Below are 6447 nucleotides of genomic sequence, written 5' to 3' on the forward strand. Positions count from 1 at the left end.
AGATTTTATCATTTTTAAGCTTAAATATCTATAACCCTATTGTCACTTTCCAAATATAAACTAAAACTCTAATATAGATATCTGATTAGAGAGATGGTAATTTTTAAGACAATAAATAATTCTAATAATTTATTTGAGAATGAGGATGGAGTCACCTTCCTCCCAGAGGTGACTTAAGGGTTGTGAAGCACTAGAACATGTTGCCTAGAGAGGCAGTGGATTCCCTGTCTCTGGAGATATTCAAAGTCAGGCTGGATTGAGATGTGAGCAACCTGATCTAGATGTAAGTGTCCCTATTCATTGCAGGGGAGTTGGACTAGATGATCTTTAAAGGTCCCTTCCTACTCAAATAATTCTATGATTCTATGATATATATTTATTAATTACAAACACATTAAAAAATAACATTCACATGTCAGAGGATGCTTGGACAATTGCACTTATTTGTGTAAATCCAGTGACTGACATTACAAATCCAAAATCTCAAAAGAAATTGGACCCATAGCAAAAAGACAGAAGTAGTATCTTAACTTCAACATAAAGTGTCGGCAGATGGTTTTCACAGAATAATCAGACACAACTTAATACCAGATTTAGATGAACAGTAGCTGAATAAATAGAAGCTCTGGAATTTTGTGAAATTTTCCTGAGATAGCTGTGTGAGATTAAGAAAGATACATCCCTCCTGTTCCTGTAATAGCTACTTGGCATAGCACAAAGCCCTCTGGGCTCCACGGCCTTGTTCTTCAGTCCCTAATGAGTGGCAGTGTGATCCCCCTGCAAAAGCCAGAGCTGTATGAATTTTGAACTAGCTGAGACAGTATCTGAGCTTATTTAAGCTCTGAGATTGCTGTGAGAACAACCAGCAAAGCCGGCAGATACCATGGCTACCAGCTGACAGTCAGCAGGTATAATTGGCTACTCTGAACCATAGAGGCTTATGTGTTAGCCCATGTCAGTACGTTATAGAATAAGTTAAGGGACTCTAACTGTATTAATTACAGGGGGAAGAGAAACACTGGATAGGTATATATAGCATCTGCTCTCTCTTAAAAGTGAGGTAGAGACTAAATTATTAGACCTTTTTCATACAAAAGATATTCAAAAGAGAAAGGCTATATTTAATACAAGCTGACAAAATAGAGCCTGAAACACATACACCAGCAAACTTTGAAAAATATTATCCCTATCTGCTAGTTTTGTTTAAAAAAAAAAGAAATAGTAAAACTGACCCTTTTAGGCTATTGGCCAAACCCTCCTTTCAAAATCTCTCATCTGCATTTCCTTTGAATCAAGAGTGATCATTTACAAGTATGTTTCTATCAGATTAAAACAAGCAGTTATCCTGGAATTTCAACTGGTTAACAGCAAATATCTTGATAACAGGTAAGCCCATGAATACAGTGTACTTGAAGGAATAAATAAAACAAGATTTAAGAAAAAATAAAACAGAGCTGTATTTGATATATTTGCTACAAGTTTCAGTGTTTCGAGTAACTGTTGTACATCAAAATAAAATATAATTCCTATGAAAAAATTTATTTTAATGAGCCCCATTTAAAAGTCTTGTCTCAGTTTTAACAGGGGGCTAATGATTGAGATGATTCATATTTTCTCTTTACCAGCCAACTCAAATCTCCTTGGAAGAAAAAAGAAGTTCTATGTGGTTGTTGTCAAAATATGCATTCAGGCAAGTGGAGCAGCAAGTCGCTGATCACATGGGGAAAATGATTTCATTATTTGCTCGCCTTTCAAAGTCAGGGATAGAATACATAGGCAGAGATTCTTTCCACTAGATCAGGTTGTTCAAAGTCCTATCCAGCACGGCACTGAACACTTGCAGGAATGGAGTAGCTACAACTTATCTGGATAATCTGTTCCAGTGCCTCATCACTCTCATAGTAAGAACAAGCCCAGGTCCCTCAGCATGTCTTTATAGTAGATTTTCACCACTCTTTTGATCCATCTCTGTTTTTTCTTACTGTGATAATAATTTCTTCAACTGTTAGAGATTTCCTAAATAAGGCATTTCATACTTTTGAAAGAATTGAATAGACAAACTAACATGTTTCTTAGCATAAGACAAAGTAACATGTTTCTTAGCATACTAACTGGGAAGAAATGAAAAGTTACTGCTGTTAGTAAAGACCATATAACATTCATTATCCTAGTATAAATTTTGTAAACTAGACACTTTTCTACTCTGCTTTTCTACTAACGTGGGCTGCCTCTGAAAATAATAGCCCCTTTGACCTCTGCATTTATGCCATGGTGATTAAATAAAATCACTGAACTGTTTAACTTCGTAAATTCTAGCGTAAGTGCTTTCGAGTGTGACCATCTTATTAACCAAATCCCAGAGTGTATTATTATATTTACTTCTTTCATTCACTATCTCTCACTGCCAATGAAAGAGGAATTTGGTTCACATTTAAAATAAAATGGAAGACTATTGTACTGTGGCATATGTCATTTTAGTTAGATGGACAAGATGGAAAAATGCAAGTGATTTCTTTGATTTTGGTCACTGATTTCACTGAAACTTACATTTTACTGTGGGAACCAACACTTATCTAAAAGATATGTTCTGCTAAAAGTATCTGTCTATCTTCAATTTCTGACAGATTTATTCTTGCCTCCATTCTTAGAAGTGTGAGTATTGATGACAGTGGAACAGAGGGTGGTTTGAAATTTTAAATAAAACAGAACCAGTGTTTTGGATCACAAAATTAAAAAAGACATTAGGCAAAGTCCATATGCAGACTAATTTAAAACTGCCAATAGTAAAAGGTTTTCTGTCTCAGTATTTTAATTAGAAGTGAAACCAAATCACCAATAGAGAGGCAGGTTTCACTTTCATGAGGAAAATTTCTACATGTTTATTCCATTAGGCACTGGAATGGGCTTTCCAGGGAGATGAAGGAGTCACCGACCCTGGAGGTGTTCAAGAAACGTTTGGACATTGTGTTGAGGGACATGGTTTAGTGAGAACTATTGGTGATCAGTGGATGGTTGGACTGGATGATCCTGTGGGTCTTTTCCAGCCTTGGTAATTCTGTGATTCTATGGTTGTGATTGGACTCAATGATCTTTGAAGTCTTTTCTAACCTGAGCAATTCTATCATTCTATGATTCCATGAGAATGTATCACAAATGAAAGCTATGTTCTGTATTGAAAACTGGAACAGCCTTAAGCTTATCCATTTAATTAAAAGAAATTATTTTACCATAACTCCCTTTTAATTCTTGACATGGTAAAGACAGCAGTCATCCTCACTTAGACTAAACATTACAAGTTCTTTCTGCCTCCTTTCTTGAAATCATCTCATGTCAGTTTTAATTGATTTTGCAGCTCTTTTCAGCAAAGAACCCTGTTGGGAGAGTTTGAACATTTTTTTAAAATATTACCAACAAGATCAATCAGCTATTTATACATTTTTATTAGGATTTAGGCCATGTGCACATTATCAAAAGATTGCTCTACTATCTAAACTGAAAAGAAAAAGAGGAATAGTGGATACAGTGCAGTTACAACTTGGCAGAAAGAAAGGATATCATTACTGTTTCAAAGTAGCTATTACTATTTGAGAGATCAATCTTTCTAGAATGTTTGTAGAATCTTTCTGTTCTGTTGTAACCCAGCAGACAGCTAAATGCCACATATCCTTTTACTGAGGGGGGTGGGGGAGAGAATCTGAGAAGAAAAAAAAAAAAGGAGAAAAAAATAGGACTCATGAGTTAAGAACTGTTTACTAAGACAGAAAATGAAGAGAGAAAATAATAGAGAAATAATAGCAGTTACAATATATGGAGATATATATATATGTATATGTGTATATACATATACATAAAAAACAAATGATTCACAACTCAATTGCTTACCAACCACTGATCAATGTCCAGCTGATATCCCTGTGGCCAGGTCCTGACTCTGCCCCCTTACAGGTCCTTATGTCCCCCGGCCCCCTAAGTATCAGTACAGTACTAGTAGCTAAAAAACTGAAATGTCCTTGGCCTTGTACAATACTGTTCAGCAGCAATGAAAACATTTCTGTGCTATCAACACAAAACACTGCATAATACTAGATACTACAAAGAAAATCAACCCAGTCCCATATGAAGCCAGGACACTTTCTTAACGCTTACTATTTATTTATTTATTTATTTATTTACTTTTGTGGCTACATTCAAAGTAAATTTGTTATGACTGCTTTAAGTACAGGTAAATAAAATATTTTTAAGAAAAAGAATTCTAGAAATTCTCCACATTATAACCTCTATTTTCTCAGTCTATTAAACCGAGTAACTGATGAATTGTCTTCTTTCACCAATGTTTTATGGGTTTTTTTTGTTTGTTTTTTAACAAGTATTACAGACTTCATTTGATTACAATAACTAGTGATTTCAAAATTATTCTGTATGACTAGCTCTTCCATAAAGATCAAGATTTTATCTAAAATTTGTCATAAGTTTTGCCAGTACTTCCTCAAAGAAGGAAAAAAAAAAGAAACAAAACAAACAAGCACACCAAATAAAAAAAAAGCATTCTGGATAGTTAAATGATATGAAGTAGAGCTAAAGAGACTGTCTCCTTCCTTCTTATAGCCCCCATTTTTAGCTATTGAAAGTCCACTATCAGGTTTCTCCAAAGCCTTCTCTGCTCTACTCTGAACAGCCCAAACTCTCTCAACCTCTCATCGCAAGAGAAGTGTTCTATTCATTTTTGTGGCCCTTCTCTAAATGCAGTCCAACAGGTCTGTGTCTCTCCTGTACTGATGACTCCACATGTGGACACAGTACTCCTGGGGAAATCTCAGCTATGCAGAACACAGGGGCAGAACCACATCCCTCAAACTGTTGGCCTCAATTCTTTTGATGCAGCCCAGGATATGGTTGGATTTCTGAGCTGTGAGGACACACTGCTGACTCATGCCCAGCTTGCCATCCATCAGTACTTTCAAGCTCTTCTTGGCAGGGCTGTGCTTTATTCTTACAGCTCCCTGTTGTGTTGATAGTGGGATTGCCATGATTCAGGTGCAAGACCTTGCACTTGGGTTTGTTGAACCTAAGGAGGATCTCCTGGGCCCATTGCTCAAACTGTCTAGTTTCTCTGCGTGGCATCTCATCCCTCAGGTGTGTAGACTGCATCACACAGCTTGGTGCCATCCACAAACTTGCCAAGGGTGTACTCAATCCCAAATATCACCATATCTATTCTTCTTCTGTTCTTCTGAGTTTATGGTGAAATAATCACACCAGTTTGTATGAGCTTGAATATTGGTTAAGGCTAATCCATTCCTTCTATTTTGTTAGTATATTATATATATTTTTTCCCAACAGCTCACTTACATCCTTCATCGCATTATTACAACCTCTATGCTACAATGCCTTTGTTATTTCAAGACATTATTGATTTTCCTACCCTAGTAAGTTGTGAAGTTGTGTGACACCATAGTTATTCCTCAACTATCTTACTCATTTTTTCACTGGGCTAGACAGTTTAGAAATTAAATTCATCTAGAACCTAGGGTCTTCTTTTCACTTCTTTGTGTGTGTGTGTGTCATCACCTCCCAGCCGCTCTTTTCTCTTTTATTAGTTAATTTATTTTAATATATATCTTAATAAAAGGAAATATATTTCTTCCTCTCCCCAGACATTTTACCTGAGACATTAAGAAAGCTTCAGTTCTGCACATATCATGCAGTTTTTTAAAGACAAAAATTAAGCAAAATACATACCCAAATTCTTCAAATAACATGGATCAAAACACATGGGAACAGAAAAATAGCTTCGCTTACTCAGAAGGATTTGAATATCTATTTTTCAAAAGACTTCTCTGCTCACATCTTTCTGGTCCATAGCTGTCTTCTTTCAGGTGCACTTTACTTAATTACGTGCTTGAGTAAGTCACAGAGTGAAACTAACTGTCCCATTATTATTCAGATAAAATAATTTGCATGAATAAAGTAGTGCAAGTCAGGCTTCTTTAACCTTTTTATTCTAAATATTAGGCTTCTAAAATCACAATCCAAAATGGCTGAATTTATATAAACCGAACAGTACCATATTCTGAATGTTAAATAGAAGCCAGTTGAGATCATTGTGCAATCACATACTTTCCCGTGACATTTCGGAATTTGATTATTGTAAAAGAAACTTCCATACTGAAAATTTCTTCTGTTGGATCTTTGTTTTAGGTTCTGCTGGTGCTTTTTAAGTCATTCTCATTTCACTATTCTTCTTTTTTATTCATCTAGATTCTTATCCTTTTGTTAAACATATGAGATATTTTAACTCATATTTACAGACAGTTTAATAGTAATCACAATACAGCACTTTCAAAATCTATTAATTTCTTATTGCATAGATTTTTAATATTCTATTAAAAGAGACTCTAGGTGGCAAAGGGATGCTTTTCATGTCAAAATTTTACTTTAGATTGTTGT

The sequence above is a fragment of the Meleagris gallopavo genome, chromosome 2 (assembly GCF_000146605.3).
Source record: "Meleagris gallopavo isolate NT-WF06-2002-E0010 breed Aviagen turkey brand Nicholas breeding stock chromosome 2, Turkey_5.1, whole genome shotgun sequence".
Lineage (NCBI taxonomy): Eukaryota > Metazoa > Chordata > Aves > Galliformes > Phasianidae > Meleagris > Meleagris gallopavo.